We start from the raw sequence: 25,083 nt of genomic DNA, 5'->3' as shown, positions 1-25,083 counted from the left end.
GGATACTAAAGTACAAGGAGGTTCTGTAACTTACCCAAAGTCACAAAACTACTAAGATTCAAACCAGAGTTGCCTGATGTGTTTAACCATTATCTCTCCCCCAAATGAGTTTGTTCCTACAGATAGGGTCTGAGCCTGTAGGAAAGGTTACGAGGCTCCACCCCTCCCCAGCCCTCTTCATCTCCTTCCTATATCCCGATGTGAGGGCCCCAAGGCCTACTGTTTCACCAAGCCAGACACTTCAGGCCAGTCAAGCCCTCTGGATCAAGTGACGGCAAATGCAGTGGGCCTGGCAGGTTATTTTGGCCAAGGACAAAGTCACTGGGCCAAAAACTGACCTAAGACCAAGCCAAGCACAGAGAGAGTCATAAGACGCTGAATAAATTCTGCCTCCCACTAGTTCTCTTGTCATGGCTCCAAGTTCACCTCTTTAGAGAGGCTGTCCCTGACGACCCTAGCCAATGTAGTACCTCCTCCATCATGCCACTCACTGCTTCGTCATCCTATTTATCCTTCTTCTTGGCATTTATGACTCTTAGGCAGTATTTATTGTTTATATGTTCATTGCCTGTCTCTGCCCACTAAAATGTAAGCTCCATACCCCCAAGGCTCAGAATATCTGGCACGTAGTAGGAACTCAATAAATATTTGATGAATGAATGATTAAATAAATTAGTTAATTTAATTTTAATTCACATTGGCACCTGGGGAGAAATACAAGCTCTTGGCAAATATATGGGTTTCTCCTCAGCTTAAGCATGTGGGATAGTATGTAGAGGGGCCGACGGCCAAAATGATAGGATGGCATTTTTGCCAGCAGGATTAATGCAGGTGGGCCAGACCTGACCACATTTAGAAAGTCAGGGTGGCCTTTCATTAGGCCCGTGGGATGTAGCACACCCAAAACGGAGCATTTAACGAAGCACCCAGAAGCTAGAGCTGGAAGTCCCCACTGAGTACAAAGCCATAAGAAGCAGCAGCAGCGGGGGAAGGGCTCCCTGGAAGAGAGGGCTCCCTGGAAGAGAGGGGAAAGGTACAGACCAGGGCTGAACCAGGTGGCTGGGGCAGTGACAGCAGCCGGGGCCCTGACAAACACAGAGGAGAGGGATCCAGGGCCCTCACCTTCTGGTTTACTGCTCCCCTCAGTAGTAAGGGAGGTTCCCAAAGAGCCATGCATTTCTCTGCCTTCAACTGCGGGCAGCAGCAAGAGAAACGTCATGTGCGGCCAGCTCTTTCACAGCATCTGTGCCTCACTGGGAGTCAGCTCTATTTCACTCTGAATTTTTAAAACAGAAAAATCCCTAAACAACACAGAGGTTCTCTGATGCAAATGAGAGAGTCATCCGTTGGTCATTTTTGTCTTCCTAGAAAGAATACAACCCAAACATGATGGTTCCCTGTTTTGGGTACATTCTGTGGGCTGGCTTTTCTTGCTCTCTTTTAAATACCTCGAGCAGAACACCCCTCGCGTTGTTAATGACTTCAGAGATACCAGGTCCACCGTGCAGCAAGTGATAAAAATGTACACAGCATGTGTTGGATAAATTAATAAACTCTCCAGAGCCTCTGAGTCCTCGGGCCCAGCAGCACCGTAATGAAATGTTATTCTGAAGTGGAGGAGGTGGGAAGGAGAAGAAGGGGAGCAGTATTTAATATATGCAAATTAACTAGTATGCAAATTGCCACTAAGTTAAAAATAACGGACTGCTAGAGAAGCCCATTTTTTAAGCAGCTTGTTTATTCATTAGCCTAATTTCCATTATCAATCCTTCCATTTTCTTCTTTATTAAGTACTCACATTTGGGAAAGTTTGCTTCCTACAAATTGTTTGGCTCCAAAGCCCATAACACTGGTTAGAACATTCACCATACATTAGCTTTTCTCTGCCTCATTCTTGATTTTTGTCCCTAGCTTGTGTTCTCTCTTTCTTCCTGTCCCTTTCTCTTCGAGGTTTTTTCCCTATCTTCCTCATTTGCCTTATTTCTCCGGCACCTTTTGTTTCTCTGAGGAATGTAGCTCCCTGGCCAAGTGGGGCGGGGACGACATAAGCTTTCTGTCCTGTAAGATCTTAACTCCAGGGAACTCTTCTCCCAACCACTGGACCCTGTGGGCTGTACTCTCAGGTGCAAAGGGGGCCAAAACCTGATTTCCCATCCCCTGGGGGTGTGGGCCACTACCACCCCCAGCCAGTCCTATGAAAACAGCCAGAACAATGCACACTCTGATTCAGGTCTCTATCCAGCCTCCTCTGCTTCAAGACAAACCTTACACAATGTTAAGACTAACTGGCAGCCAAAATCCTCTTCTTTTGTCTCAAGAATAATCCACCCTGCTATGTGCAAGCTCTGGTGCCCCCCAGAGGCTAAGAATGGTACTGAGTGCTGGGCTAGGCAGTTGTGGGGAAGGCCCGGCCCCCAGTCCAGTGCAGGTAGAGTTCTCCCACACAAAGCCCCTGGGGGCAGTGTGTCTGGAGTGGAAATCCTGAAGGAGTGCGCACCCACGAGCAGCTGTGGAGGGGGGTAGAGGATAGAGGCTTTGCAGAAGCTGCGCATGAGCTTGGAGGGCTGGGGATTTGTGTTAACTGTTGTCATATTTCAAATGGTTTTTAATCACATAGTTATTACAAAACATCAAGATCATTTTTTACCAAGCGCTTCTCTGTATAGAGTGCTTGGCTGTGGCTGTGCAGAGCTGTTTGTGCAGACCCTGCTCTGTGGAAAGTAGTCTGAGATGCACAAGTACTCAAGCTGAGGCTCGGGGTCTCTCTGAGCTCTGCAAAAGCTGTGGCTGAGGCCCAGGGTGCAGAATCCCAAGGCTGGCCCCTCAGGAGCCCTTCATAGGAGGCTGTGCTGCAAGTCAGATGCAAATGATTCAACGTGAATGCATATTCCCAAAGCAGATAATTCAAATTCCCACTCCTCCTGTGCTTCCGAAGTTGCTATTGCTTATGGTTCTCGTGGGACACAGGCTATGTCAGAGCAAAAACCACATTTTTCAGGTCTCAGCCCAGGGCCAGAGCTTTGTCATCCCTCTGCTGAAGCACCTGACTCAGGGGCAGTGATGTCAAACGTGAAAGGTTGTGATTAGGCCACTGCTTGGCATCCTCCACCGACAGGAGACCACCAGGGAATGGATTTCTATTGGTTACTGAACCTCCAGCCTGTAGAAGGAAGCCTGCTATGGCTCTTAGGGCCAAAAATGGTGTCAAAAGGCCAGAGATCTCAAAGAGGTGGGAGGCATCTGAAATAGTCACAGACACTCAGCTCAAGATGGAGCTGGAAAAATAAATCATTATCATTTAAGCCCTGTACATTTTTATACATACTGTCTTTGCAATATTTCCATAGAATGAGCAAATAAATCACCTTCCTCTTGACATTTTTAATAACTTTAAGAATGTGGTTAGGTTAATACTTAACTTTATTGACATATTGTATGGTTCATCCATCTCATCAAACCTCAATGAAACTTCAATGAATATTAACCGGAGACCCATAATGCACTAGGTGCTGCCTTGAGAATCCCTCAAGCAGCCCCTGTCCACCCTCCAGGGGCTCTGCCTCAGAGGCCTGACTCCTGTCTGTGGACATCAATAGCACACAGGGCAAGACTCGATGGAGTTGGGTATAGAGACTGTTCAGATTCTAACTAGGGTTTGGTTCACATTTGAGGAAAACTTCTTCTTGGACTCTGGCTACTTGAGAGTGTTCTCAGGGTTAGGAGTCTCCCCTGAACATCAGACGCAGGTATGACGGAGACAAAGAAGAGAGGAGTGAACACGACTTGGCAGCCAGACCTCAGGGACAGTAGATGCAGCCTCAGTATGTCATACCTGGACACAGTCCTGCCTGATTTCTGCTTTCACAGCAGCACAGGAGGCAGAGGCCCAGGGTGGGACCTTATACTCATTATAGTCAAACAGCTCCTTCATAGCAAAGCTAGAAGTAAAAACCAAGTGACTTGACTTTTCAAGCAAACTTCCTTTTCAAAATGGTGACGTATTTTGCAGAGGGAAATTTAAAAAAAGAAAAGGGGTCGAATAATTCAAGGACTAATAATGATAATATCTGACCCATTTCTCACACACTCCCTCTAAGGGACACTCTTCAGCACCTTGGCTTCTCCAAGGCACACGTTTTCTCTTTCACTCCCAAAACTTATTTGAGTGGTGGGTTGCCTTTGCAAAAAATACTCTGACCCTCAGCCTTCTTTTCCTAGCCATTCTTACTCATTTTCAGGTCTCCATTTAGTTATCTTTGCCTCCAGAAGATTTTCCTGGTCCCTGAAATCTGAGCTAGATGCTCTGCAATGGTCCCCACCCCCACCCCATGTCCTCCATTACAAATCCTGCCACATTTCATTGTAATTGTTTTTTACTTGTCTGCCTTTCTCAATCTTCTGTGAACCCCTGGAGGGCAGGGACTATATCTATCTTGCTCATTCAAGATTGTCTCCATAGACCCTAAAGTTAATAATTCTAAGAACGTGATGAAGGTAATACTCAACTTTATTGATATAGTATATGGTCCATCCACCTCATCAAACCTCAATTAAATCTCAGTGACCGTTAAACCAAGGCCCAGAACGTCCCAGGCAGTGTTGTCTGGCATGGAGTAGATACTCAATACATATTTCAGAATGCATAAGCGAAGAGTGTGCCACACAGCCTCATCAGGGAGAAAATGTGATTAGCCATTCTCGTCACAGATGGATCCAATTTCTCCTTTCTCCTGAATACATTCTTGGTCGCTAATCTGAGCATTCCAGGGTAAGAGACTTAAACTGCCTGAGAAAACATATTATAGGCTATGTAAAGATAAGAGAAAGGTACACACATTTAAATATGGCCCTTCTTATTTACGGGTGTAAACTTTCCACTCGGAAAACATATCTGCTGTATAGCAAAAGCCAAGGAAACAAACATTGGACAGAGAAGGAGTTTTGCAGCAAACTGCAGAAATGGTTTAATATCTCTGCTACATAAAAAATTCATATAAATTGATTTTTTTTAAATCAAGACCTCAATGGATAAGTAAGCAAAGGACATGACCGGAAAATTCATAAGAAGGAAGCCTGAACTAGTAAATAAGAAGATAGAAAAATATCCAACCTCATCGATTAAAACAATGGTGATATATATATAGGACCTGAGTCCAGAAATGAGAAAAGGTCAGCTGCCCTCCTCACCCAGCCTGACTCATTCACAGTAGGACATACTTGCTGTTGCTGTTGTATTAAACGTGCCAAGGGAGGCAGGTATGAAGAAGAGCCTATAGATGCCTAATCCACTAATAGAGACACAGGGAGCAACACAGCGACCGGGGCCAGGGTGTGAATCTCAGCTGGCAGCCAATGGGGCAGCCAGAAGCTGGTCAACAAGAACAAGAGAGGTATGATGGCTCAGAGCTGCTTTGCTTATTATAGGATACAGTGCCTAATGTGCTAGCATGGTGCCCAGCACATAGTAAACACTGGAAAACTGTGACACTGCAAACGCAAGAATGCAAACGGAGGAGAAAGAGAAATAAATAAATGCTTGGAAACAAGGTGATCTATTTAAGTAGGACACAATCCCAGGGGCTTTGTGATTTGCTGTCAACTTCAGTTTGGGGTTTCTTACACAGCCAGCTGCATGCAGGGTTCCCTTTGGTTCACCTACCAAGAGGGAAATGAGGCCCATTAATGCTTCATGCCAACACAGCTCCCAGGTGTCTAAGAAGTTTAGGGATGTTTCAGAAAAACAAAACAATAACAAAAATGTGGTTAAGCCTGTTAAACTTTCAGAAGTTAAAAATAAAAATGTATTTGTGCTGTACACCTTAAACTTATACAGAGATATATGTCAACTATATTTCAATAAAATCATACAAAATAAAAATAATATTTTGGGTGGCAAGCTTGGTACAGTAAAAATATAAATACATTTTTGGAAAGCAGTCTGGCAATATCTATCAAGCACTGTGTATCAATTACTTATTGTAGTAATAGTAATGTGTAACAAATGATCTCGAAATACCAGAAATGAAGATACCTAGGGGTTGAGGAAGAAACTGTATTATAGCCTATGGCATTGCTATAGGGAGCACTGAGTTCCCAGAACAATTCCTCATCTCATTGATTGTTGAGCCCTGTGTGCTGGTAAAAATCACCCAGGTCCTGAAGTCCAGTGATTCATTTTTCAGAGAGTCACCTAGAGTGACTAGAGTCACCTAGTCATCTCCTTTGTCCTGGTAGGGTCTGCCTACCTGGTAGGGTAGGTTCTGCCTACTGGGACAAAGGGGATATCACAGTAGAAAGGGATCTGAAGACAATGCAAGAAGGGGAGGCAGTCCTGTAGCCGGGCTCATTTTCCTGGCTCAAAAGGCAATGCACAGAGTTCAACTGACTTCTCACGATTGCATATTAAAACCTCATTGAAAGGAACTTTATGGGATGGTAGAAATGTTCTATATCTTAAATGGGGTCACATAGGTATGTACATTTGTCAAAACTCATAAAATGGTCACTTAAAATATGTGCACTTTATACTATGTGACTTATTCCTCAGTAAAGTTGATTTATAAAAATAAGACTTAGTTGAGAATCATCTTACTACAATTTTTAAATTTGTGTTCTAGAAAACTGATTTTATCTAGAAACAAGCTGGCAAACTCAAGTTGAATTAAAAACTATTTATAGTTTTTTCACTTCTGGCTAAGATGGAATAACAGGAGCTAGATTTAAATTCTCATTTGAAATACACAAATTTTAAAAACAGACCATTAAAAATACCATGAAAGAACAGTTTTCAAGGCATTGGATATCAGGACAATGATGCCTGAGAGACAGAAAACAAATGAGGTGAGTTTTACGACTGCCCCAGCTTACTGCCTTGAGAATGTTTCCAGACCATGGGGCAAGAAGAGGGAAACCAAGCAGGACCAGTGGACTTCCTGAGTTTAGAGGACAGAGCTGAGAGCTTAGGGAGACTGAGGCAGCTAGAGTTCAGAGGACAAAGCAAAGACGGCTGAACAAAGAGAGAACCCCAGAGATCTACAAGGATTCCATTTGAGTACTATATCAGCACGTGCATGTGAGGAAACTAGCCAAGTCTGGGAGAAAGAACTGCCAGAAAGGATTAGAGATAACAGAGTCTGGTGTTCACATAGGACCAGGAATAGCGTCTGTTCCCACCAACAAAACTGGAAAACCTCATGATTCACAAAGCACAAGACAGAGTACTCACAAAGGGCTTACCTCAGTGATGGGGTTAGCCCTAGACTAAATGCAGCTTTGGTCTCACATAACAAATATGAAAAACAAGAATGGAAAGGATCAAACTGTTTCCAAGTTACTTAGCTGCATCCCAAAACAAAGCTCAAGAATATTTATAGGCATGCAAAAATACCCAGCACATAACAAAGGGTAAAGACATTTATTTCATAGCGATCAGAAGGTCAGTTCATCAAGAGGTCCTTATAATCCTACATTTTTATGTTCCAAAGAACAGAACTTCAAAAAACGGGAAGCAAAAGCTGAAATAAATGCAAGGCTAAATAGACAAAGTCATAATTTATTGTTAAAGACTCTAATCATATAATCACCCCTCTCTCAATAAATGATAAAATTTGAACAAAACTTATCAACCAACTTGACCTAATTGGCATTGATAAAATAATTCCCATTCACAACAGCAGAATACCCTTTCTTTTCAAGTGTATGTAAAACATATACATAAAATAAGTCTCAGATTATATGTGGGACATGAAATGTCTCAATAAATTAAAAAATTTGAATTTATACAATATACATTTTCTGGCTAAAATGGAAATAAATTATAAATCAATAACAGAAATATCTCTGAAAAATTACCAAATACTTGACAAATAAACAACATGCTTCCAAATAACCCATGCATCAGAAAGAAATCAAGAGTGCAATTGGAAAGTATTTTGAACTGGAAGAAAATTAAAACATCACATATCAAAATTTGCAGGATGCTGCTAAGGTTGTACTGTTGGGTAAATTGATAGTATTGTGCTCAATGACCATATTAGGAAAAAAAAAGTTTCAACTCAGTGACCTCAGATTCTACCCTAAGAAGTTAAAAAAAGAAAAAGATAAATTAATAAAACCCAAGGTAAGCAGAGAAAGGAAATAAAAATAATGATCAGAGTAAATATTAATAATAACATAACATAGAAAAAATCAGTGAAACTCAAAGTAATTCTTTGATACAATCTATAAATCACTAGCCAGACTAATGAGTAATTTTTTAAAAGATACAAATTAGCAATAAGAGAAATCAGAGATTAAAAATTACTATAAATTCTACAGACATTAAAAGAATCATAGGGACTATAATGAACACCTTTATAACAATATATTTGACAATTTACATAAAGTACACAAAATCTGTGAATGGCAAAATGGCCAAAGTTCACTCAGGAATAAATAAACTGAATAGTCCCATATATATTAAAGGATTTAATTTGTAGTTTAAAACTTTCCCAGAAAGAAATGCTAAGCCCAGATGGTTTCACTGATGAATTCTATGAAACATTTGGAAAAGAAATAATATTAATTCTAGAAAAATCCAAACTCAACTTATTCCATGAGACCAGCACTAACCTGGTACTAAAATGAGAAAAAGGTATTACAAGAAAACACCCAGCTGTTACACCTCATGAATATAGATGTAAATATTTTTAACAGAAATTTTAGCAAATCAAATCTAATGATGTACAAGAAGGATAATACATCATTACTAATTAGAGTCTATCCCAGGAAGGCAGGGCTGGTTTTATTATTTTTTAAAATCAATATTAAAACTACAATGAGATACCACTTTACACCGGTCAGAATGGCCATCATAAACAAAGCAACAAACAAGTGTTGGAGAGGTTGTGCAGAAGAGGGGACCCTAGTTCACTGTTGGTGGGATTGCAGACTGGTACAACCACTACGGAAAACAGCATGGAATTTTCTCAGAAAATTAAAAATGGATCTGCCTTTTGACCCAGCAATTGGGATTATATCCTAAGAACCCTGAAACACCAATCCGAAAGAATTTATGCACCCCGATGTTCATAGCAGCACAATTTACAATAGCCAAGTGCTGGAAGCAACCTAGGTGCCCATCAGTAAATGAATGTATTCAAAAACTATGGTACATTTACACAGTGGAATTCTATTCAGCAGAAAGAAAGAAGGAGCTCTGCCCCTTTGCAACAGCATGGATGGAACTGGAAAGCATTATGCTGAGTGAAATAAGCCAGGCGGTGAAAGACAAATACCATATGATCTCACCTTTACCAGGAAACTAAACAACAAAAAAAATAAGCAAGCAAAATATAACCAAAAACACTGAAATAGAGAACAGCTTGACAGGGACAAGAGAGGAGACGGAGGGAATTTCACGAGAAAAGGAGAAGGGTTTACAGGAACAAGTATAAAAGACACATGGACAAAAACTAAGGGGAGTGGAAATGGGAGCGAAGTGGGGAACACTGCGGGGGTGAGCTGGGATAGGAGTAAAACAGAAAACTGTACTTGAACAACAATTAAAATAAATAAATTTTTAAAAAATCAATATAATGTACCAAATTAACAAACCAAAAAGAAAAACATCAATTTCAACTGATGCAGAAAAAGAACTTGACAAAATTAAAACATCCATTTCTGATAAAAACTTTTAGCAAACTACAAATAGAGTAGAACTTCCTCAAAATGATAAAGGGAAGATATAAAAAATCTATGGCTAATATCATACTTAATTTTAAAAGACTAAATATGTTTTGCCTAATACGAAGAATACAACAAAGATATTCAATCTCACTACTTTCATGTAACATTTTCTTATGGGTGATAGCTAGGATAAAAAGGCAAGAAGAAGAAATAAGCCATCCAAATAGGACAAAAAACATTAAAAGTATATTTATTCACAGATAACATGATCATCTATGTGGAAAATTCAACAAAATCTACTCACAAAAAAACTATCAGAACTAATGAGAGGATATAAGATCAATATAAAAATCAATTGTATTTCTATATACTAGTAACAAACAACTGAAAGTTGGAATTCAAAAATCAATGTCATTTAGCACAGCATAAAAATTAACTATTTGGGGATAAATCTCACAAAAGATGTGAAAGATTGTATTAAAAATGGAGGGTGGTAGAATTGGGTGTATTTTGATGAAAAGGTACAAATTTTCAGTTATAAGATTAATAAGTCTTAAGAATCTAATGATGACATACATCATGATGACAACAGTGAATAACACTGTGCTGTATATTTGAATTTTGATTTTTTTCTAAGAGAGTAGATCATGTGTTCTCACAAGAAAAAAATGCTAACTATGTGAAATGATGGATCTGTTAATTAACTTGAATGTGGTAATCATCTCACAGCATATACATAGATTAAATTATGTTGTACACTCTAAATGTGCATAATTTTTATTTGTCAACTATATCTCAATAAAGCTACAGAGAGAGGGAAATCATATGGAAATGCAAATGACCAATAACAGCAAACAATTTTGAAAAACAACAGAACTAAAACAGAACAGATAGTTTTAGTAGAGAACTAAAACTATCTCACTTCAAACATTATAAAGCTATGTAATCAAGAAAGTGTGGTATTGGCCTCAGGATAGGCAAATATTTCAATCAAAGACTACAGAGAGTCCAAAAATAGAGCCCACGCATGCATGGACAACTGATTTTCAATTAAGGAGCAAGAGCGATGGAGCCGAGAGAAAGAGTCTATGTAAAAATGAACTCAAAATGAATCACAGGTCTAAATTTAAAACTTAAAACTATAATTTCTGTAATAAAACATAGGAGAAATCTTGGTGACTTTGGACTAGTCAATGATTTCTTAGTTATGACACCAAAAGCCCAAATCATAAAAGAAAAAAATTATAAATCTTATTTCACCAAAATTAATACTCTTATTCTTCAAAATACACTTTTAAAAGAATCAAATGACAAGTTACAGACTGGTAGAAAATGTTTGCAAAACATATATCTGTTAAAAGACTTGTATCCAGAATAAATAAAGATTCTCAAAAATCAATAACAAGGAGCCCTGGCTGGATGGCTCAGTTGATTGGAAACAACCCAATTTTTTTAAATGGCTAAAAGGTTTGAAAAGACACCTCAACAAAGAAGATGTAGAGATTGCAAGTAGGCACCCAAAGGGTTGCTCAATGGCACTGGAGAAATGTTATGTGAACTACAATGAGATATTTCTACATCACCAAATGGCTGAAATTATTAACACTCACTGTACTGTGTATTGATGAGGATCTGGAGCTAATGGAACTCTCATGCATCATACATAGAATGTAATGTGGTACAATCACTTCAGAAAACAGTTTAGAATTTTATAATTTAAATGAACACCAGTTATATGATCCAGCCATTCTTCCCCAACATATTTACCCAAGAGAAACGAAAGCATACATCTATACACAGACTTGTAAACAAATGTTCATGGCCCTTTTACTTGTAAAAGCCAGTAACTGGAGCCCTGGCTGGTGTAGCTCAGAGTATTGAGCACGGGCCTGCAAACCAGATGATCGCCTGTTGATTCCCAGTCAGGGCACATGTCTGGGTTGCAGGCCAGTTCCCGGCAGGGGCGGGTTCCCAGCAGGGGATGCATGAGAAGCAACCATACATTGATGTTTCTCTTCCTCTCTCCTTCCCTTCCCCTCTAAAGATAAATAAATAAATAAAATATTTTTTTAAAGTCTTTCTAAAAACAACATGCTTATGGTAAAACAAAAATTCAAATGGTATAGAAGCATAAAAAAAAAGCGAGTAACTGGAAACAACCCAAATGTCCATTAACAAAAGGGAAATAGATAAACAAGCTGTGGTATATCCATACAATAATACTCAACCAAAAGAAGGAATGAACTATTGATACAACATTGATGAATTTCAAAATAATAATGCCAAATTAAAGATGACAGTCAAAAAGAATACATACTGCACAATTCTACTTATATAAAGTTTAGGGAATGCAAACTAATCTATAATTGATATAAAGCACATCAATCAGTGATCGCCTCAGAACAGTGGGAGTTGGTAAAGGTGGGTGGAAGAGTAGGCTGCAATCCTCTGAGTAAGCACTTGGGGGTGATGGATATGTTCATTACTTTTATTGTGTTGATGGCTTCACAAGAGTACGCATATGTCAAAACTTATCAATTTGTACATGTTAAAAATGTGCAATTTATGGTACATCAGTTATATCAATTACACCTCAATAAAATTGATAAAAATGAAAACAAAAGTTATAAAATTTCAAGGGGACCAGAAACAGTTTAAAGAAACAGTATACATTTGCTTTTAATTATTTTTGTTTTGCTGTGTTGGTGAGGGGGAGATTTTTTAAAAAACAATATTTAAAAGAGTAAAGGAATCATGAAAGAATTTTCAGAGAATTGTTTAAAAAAATAAGTTTTTTGCCCTGGCTGGTGTAGCTCAGTGGATTGAGCATGTGCCTGCGAACCACACAATCGCAGTTCGGTTCCCAGTCAGGGCACATGCCTGGGTTGCGGGCCAGGTCCTGGCAGGGGACACATGAGAGGCAACCATACATTGATGTTTCTCTCCCTCTCTCCTTCCCTTCCCCTCTAAAGATAAATAAATATTTTTTAATTTAATAAAATAAAATAAAATAAAAATTTAAAAATATATTTAAAAAAATAAGTTTTCCAAAGCTAGGAGAACCAGGGAATAAAGGAAATAGCCATGGGTAGGCTTTGTGCAATGAAACCTAACTTTCTCAGGTTCATCTGGAAGCAAGAGACGGCATAGGCAGTCAGAGGGAATGCATGATATCTGATGACTGTTCCAAGAAAAGGAGGAAGATCAACCTGGGAAACTCTACCATTGGGTCTCACAGCCTAAGAAGAGACCCCATGGCTGATGGTGACAGAGAAAAGCTCTCAGGAACTTAGTAGATCTTGGAGACCTTCATAATCCAGCTTGCCATAAAATCCCAGAGCTTCAGGAAAAGTCCAAGGAGAATAAGGCTTTACAAAGTTTCTGAGTGCTTTAGATCAGTATCTCCAAGTGATTTTTTTAAAGATTTTATTTATTTATCTTTAGAGGGGAAGGGAAGGAGAGAGGGAGAGAAATATCAATGTATGGTTGCCTCTCTTGCGTCCCCTGCTGGGAACTGGCCTGCAACCCAGGCATGTGCCCTGACTGGGAATCGAACTGCGATCGTCTGGTTCACAGGCCCGTACTCCATCCACTGAGCTACGCCAGCCAGGGCTCCAAGTGATTTTTATTGCAGTCCTTTCCAGGAAAAAAATTCAGAGATATGACTCTTGAATAGAGCCACTTACTAGTAGATTACAGGCATGTACTCCTATACTAGTACATGTTAATTTTTTAATGGGCATTAAAAGATAAAAATTATAAAATTATAAGAGAAAAACAAAAACCAGAGTTATATTTTATTCCACGTTCTAGATCATGTTACATGCTGGGTGACCACACCTTGCTTTGGAAACCACCAAGTTAGATAAAGCATTCTAGTCATGTCTAGTTGATGGGAACAATCAGATCTGGTAAACAGTTACAATATAAAGAAAAATAGAAATATTTGTGATCGCAAAACATTGACCTACCCAAGAGACTAACCAGTCAAATTTATATCCATTTGACAGACTATAAAACACCATTTCAAACGATGTTTTCAAAGAATATTCTTCAACATGTAAAAATGTTTATGATGTGGTAATTCATAAGAAAAATTTATGCAGAATATGTAGGAAGTTTCTAATTTTGTAAAATAAAAAATTATATATGTGTCATGGAGAAAAACTGGAAAGAAATGTATGAGGTATGATTAAAATGTGCATGATTTTACATTTCTACTTTATGCTGTTGGCATTTCCAAATGCTCTACCATCAACATTTTTCACTTTATAATCCTAAAAACACAGTAATTGTATAACGAAAACATTATAAATAAATAATCAGGCAGTAAAAAATGGTGATACCTAGGAAACACCTACAATTCTGGTGAGAGGTTAGGAAGGTTAGAAATAAGTTTTTAAAACAAAAAAATCAGAACTCTGAGAGTAACGTAAATGGTCTGGGTTCTCAGTGATGATGGGAGACAGGACTCACCAGCACTCGGAATATTTATTCACTTGGTTCCTCTACAAATACCCATCCTGTGAGCACTGATCACAGAACAGGCAGGCAATAGACAAGGCCCTGGGGGCAGAAAGAGGCTCCAGACACAGGCGGCCCACCTGGAGCTTTTCACAGTCAATTGTGTTCTATGCTGTATTATTAGAAACAGAAAGCAACAACACTTTTCTTCCTTTACACAAAGCAGCTTTTTTGTTTTTCTATAAAACAGGGTAGTTGAGTATGCTCTGGCTCTCACAATCCAGAAAGTCCAGTCAGGTAATGACTTTGAGAAGAAGAACAAATGAAAGGGGTGTAACAGACTGGCTGAAGTTTAGGGTCTTCAGTCTAAAGGCTGAGAGAGGAAGAGATTCAGATCCACAGAACAAAGAAACTTGAGGGTCTATGAGGCATAGACTTACCCACCAAATTCCCAAACTCTGTGACTAGTAGATGTCCTGTAAAATGCAATCAGGGTTTACTTCCAGACATAAAGGGAAACAATTTCTTTCCCAGTCAGTAATAAATGGATTAGAACGTACTGGAATTCAACTCCCCCAAGAGGTAGTATTGGCAGGAAATATAAATGCCTTCCAAAAAAGCTTCGGACGAGTTTATGAATGACAGAATTGTAAATGACCTCTCTTGCTCACTTCCTCTTGCTCTTTCTCAAGCAGACACCATCCTTAGAGACTGAGCCAATGTTTGCCCTAAGAGATGCTGCCCAGAGTTCACCTAATAGCCCAGTAGATCAGGGCCCCACTCCACGCTCCCTGAGCACCCTGTGTTTGACTGGTCATAGCCCTGACCACACTGCATTGTAATTCCTTGTCAGTGGGCCTGTGGCCCCACTAGACGTGACAGCAACAAAGGCAGTATTGAGTAGGTGCTCAATAAATGTGGGTTGTAAGAAAGAGTATGTGGACTCTAACTGTCTTGTCAGAGGAAGTAGCCTGGAAGGCATGCCAAGTACCATATTTAATCAGGGCCAAATCTTCAGTTTTTTTTTTTTAATTGGCAGAAGTGTTGATTACTCTTTGGTCTTCTCTGTCCACTGCCTGCCCCTCCCATATATTTCCAGAGCAGAAAACCTGATAGAATGGCAAGAAGCATAGGCTGCTTAGGCTATGCCCTCAGAGGATCACCACCAATGAAGTTGTACAAGAACATCTCATCTGAGGCAATGGTTCTTGAAAGCTCCTGGGCAACATATCCGGAGAACTCTCCCACCTTCCCCTTACGAGCCCCCAGATTTGCTCACCAGACAGCTCTGTCCTCTACTGTTGTGGGCTTCTGGGGCCTGATTTTCAAGTCAATTCCTTAGTAATTTCACCATAAAACATATTGAGCTCATTTATGTCAAGGACAGAGTCTCCTGTATCTCCTCTAAAACCTGTTTAATAGCATTAATTTTATCCATAAATGTGCCAAGATCCTTTAGGTTGAGGATGAAAGGATTTTAATTTATTTTTTCATTAATAGTCAGGATCCATGCTAAACCTGTAAACATTGTTTCTATAAATGCAGCACAATCCTAATTTTTAATGCAAATAAATAGAGTAAGCAATTCAGTGACAAAATTTCCCCAATTGGGCTTTTGCAAATATCCCACATTTGGCTTACAAGAAAAGAGAAGGGAACATTTTATATTCTGGTAAATTGCAGTGGTCAGCTAGGGTCCAGTTTCCTCATTCTTGGGATTTCTCAAGGATATATGCAAGGGAGGAAATATAAATCAAAAGTAGAGATCATAACACCATAGAGTTGTTAAAGCTGGAACAGATCTTAAGGATTTTTCTACTAAAACTCTTTTGTTTTACAGGTGGAAAATGTGGCCACAGAAGGAATAAGGCCTGCCTAGAAACATATGGCCCATGACTAGCTGCTCAAGTCCAGAAATGGCAACTTACTTGAGGTTCTCAGAAATGTATGGGAGTGGCTATAGTGGCAGAGCCCCCAACTGCTGAGTTTGTGCCAGTAACCCACCAGGCTCATAGTACAGCACAGAGTCTCCTGGTGTGGAAATACTCTTTTATATAGAGATCCCACAAGTCTATTTAAATGTGTCAGATGTTTACTCTGATTGGGGTCACTAGAATTGCACAAAACCTGCAGAGGTAAAATGTCAGGCCTTCCTGAAATCCAGGAGCCCAGAGCCCAGACGTGGCCCAGCACTGAGATCCAGACCATGGGGAACTCAGGCCTGGAGGTGTTCTGGAGGGTAGGGTAGTGAAGAAGGAAAAGGCACAAAAAACTCAAGATGAATTTAGTGCCCATAATTCTCAGTCTAGAAGCCAAGGAAACTGATGTTCTTGGGTAGCCCCCAGTCAGCCAGGAGGAGACACAAAGGTCACAATCACTCTCTGAGTACAGTCTCCAAAAGCAGCATTTCTCAACAATTTTCAAGAAAAGCAGTCATGAAGGCCCTGATGGGGAAAAGGCATTATGGAAAACAGTTGATAAATCTGTGATTGGACCCTTCTGGTCAGACTGTAAAATAGCTAAAGAAGATAGACCTTCAGGCAGTGACTGACCTATGGCTTCCCCTCCCACCACTCAGGAGTATCACCTCTGCCCTCTTAGAACCAGATTCTCCTTCTGGAACTCAGGGAGGGGACAGGAGAGGGCAGTTAGAAAAAGCACGCTGATGCGATAAGGATCTGGATCTCAGAAGATCTGTTCTCTCTAGAGTTAGAAGGATAAGGGAAAAGCAAGTGACAAAAGTACCCTCTGCAGTCAGGCAATGCTTCCATTGAGGAAGACTCAAGCAATGCCCTGAGTAGGGGCTGTGACCACAGTGCTCAGTGCCCTGGGAGCATGGACAGCTTGCTGTTCATGTAAGGTTCATTGACTGATATTTGTGGATCTGTCTTTTGATCCATCTGTCCCCTGGATGCCAATAGTTCCAAAGCACAGTTGAGAGTTTGCTGGCCTGGAATTGCAGGCTGCTGAGGAACAACGGGAGGAGTGGTAAGTCAGTCAAAGGCTGGACAGTGAGTGCCAGCCAGAACCTCTGCTCATTCAACACTTTGAACTAAAGTGGGCTTTCCTCCATGGGGCTCAGCCATACAACACTTAGGGAAATATTGACATTCTTCATAGGGGAGAACAAATGTGATTTTACTAATTATCTACTTAAAGTACCATTTATCTAAACTACAATTAACCATTTTTTTCATTGCATTTAATTTGAGGGTGATTTTTTTTTGGTAATGGTAGTGTCCTTCTGATTGGAAACTGAGAGATAAACTCCCAGTCTTCAAAAGAATTGAGATCTCTTTGTTCTTGCCAGTTTTCAGGAAGCAGCAAGACCTTAAGAGCAGGAGAAAAGACCACAGCAGGACTGAGATGGCTATTATGCAACCCACTATTCAGGCAGACACAGAAAGCTCATCTTTTTCAGATAAGGAACTGAGTGAGAAAATGAAAGAGGCAAAGTGTATTGTGTCCAACTCTTGTTATATGGGATACTGTCACTCTTTCTGGACTATACATAATTTCTACTTTTTCTGATGCTTCTACAGTTTGGGGGGTGGAAAGCCATAAGCATTGGGATCTGGCTCTGGAAGGAGGGGCAGGGAGAGACAGACTGGACCTGGTGATCAGGTAAACAGGAAATGCATGACCCTAAGTAGATGGTCCTGGGCCTATTTGACACTTCAATGAATGTTTGGTTATAGAAACCCTGGTCAAGGGCCTGGTTTGGGTTGAGAGGGAGACTTGCTTTGTTTAAGAAAGAGACAGGAGGATAAGAATGAATTGAGTTACAGACGCAGGCTTAGCAAGGTGCACTGAGGCACTGAATTACAATGCACAGGAGCTGGGGCCCTGCCCTTCATACTCTCCTTTTTCTTCCTAAAGTCCCTGAAGGCTAGAATCCTGTCACCCCCACCCCACCCTACCACCATATGCATACTCCCTAGGGCTTCCTGTGGAAATCCTGTTTTTCCCCAAATACTCCCTGCTCCTTGCTCTGGCTACAGCCTTCTCCATATTCCCCGCCATAACCACCAGCTGCCTAGCCAGGCTTCTGTAAATTCCCAGGCACCTGGAATGCAGGGCCAGGTTTGGAAGAGAAGATGAAGAAGATGGAAAAAGCTTACGAGCACTCAAGGTACTGAAAACAGCAAGCATCCCTCTTCTTCCTGCCAGTTACAGGGCTGTACATTCCTGCCCACAAGCCTCACCAGCCTGGCTATCCATCATGCCTCAGATGCTTTAATGTGCTATTGGGCTGGGAGAGATGACCCTCCTCCCCAAGCAGGATATATTCCCTACTACATGGCCCTAATTGATGAGGGAAAATGGAAAAAGCCAGTGAGCCAGTAAAATTAACCCCTCACTTTCTAATTTCCCTTGTAACTGGCAGATTCAGGAGAGCAGGAAACACTGGAAAATGGTGGACCTTTCAGCTATCTGAGGAAGACAAATTTAAAATTAATAAATGTGATATATCCTCTTATTTGTCAAAGTGGTGGCTGAGGTGACAAAGACATATTAAGAACATTTTTAATGGTGTCCCAGTAAAGTGTTTGGGAGGTGGGAAAACTTTTCCCAGCAGACTTGCATTGCCTGTCCTTACTGCAATAATGACATGTCTGCCCTATCTGCATTCCTCAATCTGTTATGATATATCAGGTACTACACTTTTTTCCTCCAGATGCTAATCCCAATAAAACTATTTTTCCTGGGGGGAAAAATAAATGAATAACTGTAAGTTTGTGGTTTGAGCCAGAAATGTGAGAGAGGGCTCAGGAGGAAAAAAGGTGGCAATGAGCCAGAGCCTGTGGGGAATTATGGCTAATTTTAGAACATTATGTCTATCCTCAATTTTAGTGATTACCTATAATTTCTACCCATTACCTACAGATAATCCTTAATTTAAAGTCTCCTGTGCACATAAAGTGTGTTGGTGATAATTGAGAGTAGATTTAAAAAACTGGGGAGGTCTGCAGCTTGAAGTAAAGATGTGTAGAGAATTAACGGTGGTCAAAAGAAGCATGATACAGGGAAGACCTCCAGAATTCAGGGGAATAAAGTAAAAATAATCAAAATGTAAGCAGGATAAACATCCGCTTCTATATAAAACTCAGTATGAAGAGGGGATACTAGTATAAACCAAAATTAAATTTTAAGACTTCTCAAAAATGTTAAAGCAAAGTGAATCAAGTGAACCTAAGTCAATAGCATAACTACACACAGTGGAACTATTTCAAGAAATACTAAAACACATTAGTTGACTTTACATCCTAAGTAGGACAAGTCCTGAAGACAAAATAATTACAAAAATATTTTAAATTGTGTGTGCCCAATGACCATATTCACATTGTTGGTTTTATTTTTCTTAGACTGTTTTGTCTGTATAGTGGGACAAAGTAAATGAATATTTATGTTGACACTTTTGAGAACTGGAATTTTCAGTATAAGAGAGAGGGTTCTAGGAATAAGAATAATGAGGTTAAATAAAAAACTCATAATCCTGAATTTAAATCGAAGTACCAGAATGAAGTCATGATAAATTTTACCATTTGAAAGTGGAACTATTTCCTTGCTCCAAGTGCTGAAGTCTAGAAACAATGTCCAACCCAGCAGCAATGAGCACCCCTAACATTCAGACTATGGTCTCTAAATACTTACCCCAAAAGGACTCTCCTTAAAGAAATGGCTAATTCTAGTTCTGGGATAGGGAATGAAAAAGTTGAGCTTAAAATATCATATTATACTAAAAAGCAAAAAAGTAAATAAAGGACTACTAGGCTTTTGTCAAAAAGTCTCAGAATTTAAATGGATAAGTCTCCTACTATCCAAAGTTGAGATAATTTGGCCATTAATGAGGATAAATTTTAATGGCTTGGTATCCTATCAAAAATATTTGAATCCAAAGTTCAAATGATGCTTAAAAAAAAACAACAACAAAAAAGAGACTCAGTAGTTACTTATGGAAAATTAAGACACCAATTCATTATTGTGAAAACTAGTAAATATAACATTTGAAGCCATTATCTTTTATTTCCTACAAAGAGCTGTAACTCAGTGTAATCCAATTAGTGATGAGGGAAAGTTTTTCTTTATAGAATTCCATATACTAAGTGAAGAAAAATTATGGAATTAGGAAATAAATATTTGGTAACTATGAGTTAATTGATGGATCTAGACAATGATCAAAAATGTTGTTAATGTCATAAAGAGAGATAGGTGGACATCATGGACCACTTAATGAAAGTACAGAATTCAATCAATAAAATGGTTTTGCAAAAAATTAAAAAGTCAAACCTGATTCTAATCAAGCCCTTAGATCTAACTAGCAATTTGGAGGAACAGAGAAACTCATTAAGTCACACCATGGGATCCAATTAGTAAAATCCAGACAGTGGAAAACCCTTTAGGACAGACAATTCAGTTTCTTCAACAGTTAAATTATAATGACAAAGAAAGTAAAAATAAGCTGGAAGGGGAAGTTTTAGACTAAAAGAGACTATGATAGCTGTCAACAATTGAAATGTATGAAATTTCTTTGCAGGTAGATTGAACCAAACTGATATAAGGGATTTTTTTTCTACAGTAATAAATAGTATTGTACTTATGGTTAGGGATTTCACATAAGAATATCATTCTTTTGCTCTGGCTGGTGTGGCTCAGTGGATTGAGTGCTAGCCTGCAAATCAAGGTCACTGGTTTGATTCCCGGTCAGGGCACATGCCTGAGTTGTGGGCCAGGTCCCCATTTTGGAGCATGTGAGAGGCAACCACACATTGATGTTTCTCTCCCTCTCTTTCTTCCTGCCTTCCCCTCTCTCTAAAAATAAATAAATAAATGTTTTTAAAAATTAAAAAAGAATACCATTCTTTTACAGATACATACTGAAATATCTTTATATAAATTAACATGATGTCTGAAATTTGCTACAAAATATAGGGGAAGAGTTGGAGAGTGCAAGGTCAGTAAGGGGGAGTATAGAGAAAAAAAGATTGGCTGTAAGCTTATGATTCTTGAAGGTGGGTGACGGAGACCTATGGGTTCATTATACTATTCTCTTTTTGTGTGTTTTAAATTTTCCCATAATAAAAACATTTGAAGTAAATAAAGAGAGAGAATGCTGGTTTCACTAGGCATAAGAGAAATGCTTTAATCATTTTTAGAAAGTTATTAATGGCATCACCCAAGAAGCTGTAGGACTTGAAATTTCTAGGAGTTTAACTAAGAGTCTGTCTTCATTTCTGTCATCATCCTACACGGGTTGTGTTGTGACCAGAACTCTTCTCTTCTCCTAAATGCTTTTGTTTCCTCTTATAATATGCTTCCATGGATACAAGTCCTTTCAGTTGTCCAGAGCTGACCAAAGATTCTGAAACCAGTGTCGACAGGAAGAGTTGAGTTCTGTACCATATACGAACTTGGCCATTAAGTAGAAAAAAAGAGTGGGTCCTTAATTGCTTAGTGGGAATTCATTAGAACTCCAGGAACAAACTCTGACCTGGAGTCTAGTTTGTTTGGCCAGTTGAGCATTGAGTTTTTGTTTGTTTGTTTTCCAGTGCCTGTGGTCAAAGTGTTCACCACGATTCTCTATAGAGGTATACACACTGATATTACCTGCCTGGTCATGGGAGCCTGGCAACCCCTGACCCATACTCTAAATTCTAAGGGAATTCTGGCTTTAAAGAATTTGAAATTTTCCTTATTCTATAGAATTTGAAAGCATATTCCACCACAAAGCCCTTTGGATGCTGCTAGTTTGCAATTCAGCCAAATTCAGTACCCACCCTTTCTGCTTCTACCTTTAAATCTTGACTCCAAAAGATTTGTTGTAATATGAATTAAGTGACAAAAATATCTTCCTGTAGCTCAAATCTTTTGCTTTACTTTCTCCTGTTTTCTAAGCAAAAACACATGTAGATTTTTAAAAGCCATTGATTTCATTTGATCTGGCAAGAAAAGTCGATCTAAAGTAGCCTATCTCATTTAGATAAGACAATAGCAGTAGGACCAGTAACTTTGTGTTAGCATTCCTTGATTAACTTTAAGATGAATCTGGAGTTAGCTCATGGATATCACAACAGAATCATTCTGTGGAGAACACCCTGCCTTCGAGGAGAAAATTGTTGATGTGCTTTCAAATTGCTTTAGAGGACCAGAATTTGGAACAGTAAAGCCACCCGATGGTAACAGAATGAGCTAGTCCTAGAATGAGCTTTATAAGAGTTTAAAGACTGACTGCTAGCTCCTTGCCTTGAACAAGTCATTTCACCTCTCTGAGCCTCAATTTCTCAGCTTTCTCTATGAAGTTGGAATAATTTTACCTACTTCATAGAGTTATTGGAGGATTAAACAAAATTACATATGTGAGAGAGCGCCTGAAAAATAATAGATGTTCAATGATTGGTTCCTCCTTGTTAGTCGAAATTTGGCTGACATTTGGACAAGAAACTGGTTTGTACTCCCAGAATTCACAGATCTATTTTAGAGAAAACTGAGCAGATATTAGCCAGCAAGTCACGGCATAGAAAGAGAAGACAATGCCCCTGAAAAGATATTGCCTTATTGATTCAGAGGAAAGTCTTAACTGCCATTTAGAAGAAGGTTAAGGAGATGCTGACTTGGAGACCGCTATGATCTGAATGTGTGTGTCTCCAAGGATTCAAGTGTTGAGGCCCCAGTGTACAATGTGAGGCGAGGTCTTTGGGAGGTCATTAAGTCAGGAGAGTGGAGCCCTCACGATGAGATTAGTGCCCTTAAAAGAGGAAGCAAGAGAAGGATAATTTCTCCCTCTGCCATGTAAAGATGCAAGAAGGTGACCATCTAAATAGTCCTCACCAGAAACTGAATCTGCTGGCACCTCAATCTTGGGCTTCTCAACCTCCAGAACTGTGAGAAATAAATTTGGTTAAGCCACCCAATCTATGATATTTTGTTATAGCAGTCCAAGTAGACTAAGACAGAGACTTAACACAATTCTCACAAGTTCCTGGACTCAATAGTTCTCAGTCCTAAACTGGACAATGTATAGAAAATTGTAGGCTGTGTCCAAAGTACATTTACTATACCTAGAATGTTTTCTCTAACCAACGTATTGGAACTGATGATTGTTTTTTCTACAGATTTATATGAAGGCCTCTGGCAAATAGCCATGAAGAGTTACCTAGACAGCAACATTTATAACATCAATAGGGATGTTGGACTTTAATGAGTTCAGTTTGGACCAAAGACTATGTTTATATTTTTATAAAGCCCGGTCAACAGAATATGCAAAGAGCTAAGCATTTTCACTATGACTTGTATTTGTAAAATTTCTCTATTCATTGATAGTATAAAGGTACACCTGATTCATCTCAAATTGTAACTGAGAGCAGAGTCCAAGTCAGTCTTGTGTGAAACTCAGTCAACACCAGGCTGCTTCCCAGGAGTAAAAGGTGGTAAAAGAATAGGATGAAAGACTCTCCAAAAAAAAAGGAATAAGAGAGAGAGAGACAGAGACAGAGAGAGAGAGGAAGGAAGGAAGGAAGGAAGGAAGGAAGGAAGGAAGGAAGGAAGGAAGGAAGGAAGGAAGGAAGGAGAGAGAGAGAGAAAGAAAGAAAGAAAAGAGGAAGGAAGGGAGGGAGGGAGGAAGGAAAAGAAATTTATTCACCTTGCTCTTTTGTAGTCAAATTACTGTGTAAACTTGATCAAAATTTCTAACATCTCTAAGCTCAGTTCCCATTTATAAAAGAAGGATCAGAATAGTAATAACCTTCTACTGCTTTGTAAAAGTTCAAATTATCTTGAGCTCAGTATATCAGTAACATCCATAGAAAATATAAAAACAGGTCTTTCTTACCAGTGTGACAACTCTGGACCTCTGGTAGATGTATGCAGTGATGGATTAGGTGCTGTGTCTTTTATTACTTTGACTTGTTTTTATAAGAGTGTGAGAACTTAAAGTAGGCTGCAAACCCTTTCAGTAGAAAATAATTCCCCCCAAAAAATATTGGTCATTGTTTGGGTGTCAGGAAAGAATTATCTATGTATTTTGAGTCAGGGATTTACTGTGTAGACAGATCAACGGCAGAATTCCCAATGCCCTGCCACATGGGGTGTGGAGATGTCAGAATTCCTTTTGGACATTCAGTCCACTGAGGAAGAAAACAGCTGGCAGAAGGGCTTTCTTGGCTAAAGAAGGTAAACAAACTGACCTGCAACATCTCAGAGTCAGCCGAGGGAATAGAGCACCCTGACCTTTGCATAAGATAGCAGAGGAAGAGAGACGTTGCTGGGGGCATGTCGTGAGGGCTCCGTGGACTGTGGAGATGATGAGGAATCATCCCACTGATGAGCAAGAAAGGAGGGCTGACAGGTGGATTTCCAGCTACACTACAAAGCTGACCTGAGTCATATTCAGTCTCAGCTTTCCCCTTGTCCAAGAATGGAAGACCTAGAACCTATTCTTCATATCCAATTCTTGCTGGTGAATTAACCAAGCCACTAACTGAGAGAAAGCAGCCCCACAAGGCTTGTGGAGAAATGAATGTGCACTCCAACCTACTGACATGTCTCTGAACTTCGATTTCACTTCTCAGGAGCTCAATTTCATTATAACCAAATGCTCACATCTGCAGAAATGCCACAGAGGAAAACAATAAAATTATACCCCTTTGTTTGGACTTCAGTGGCATCACAAACCACAGAAACTTTCCGTGATAACACCTCCCCTCAATATGAATATTTACTGCCTGTGTCCCTTGAGAAATATCTTCTTTCTTTCACACTCTGCTCAATTTCAAGTTTCAATTTCAGTAATTTTATTGACATGACAACATACACAAATGCTGCTGGAGTTAATCCAGCAATGTTCTGTGTCTGGGGCCCATTTTGCATCATCTCTGTCTTTCCTATTATTCTCCACCTCTCATTTGGTGATAAGCTGTCACAGAACAGGAAGATTACGTGGCTGTCCTTATTTTT

The sequence above is a fragment of the Sturnira hondurensis genome, unplaced genomic scaffold (genome assembly GCF_014824575.4).
Source record: "Sturnira hondurensis isolate 20B ecotype Veracruz unplaced genomic scaffold, ASM1482457v3 Scaffold0013299, whole genome shotgun sequence".
Taxonomy (NCBI): Eukaryota; Metazoa; Chordata; class Mammalia; order Chiroptera; family Phyllostomidae; genus Sturnira; species Sturnira hondurensis.
Note: the sequence above shows the minus strand (reverse complement) of the source record.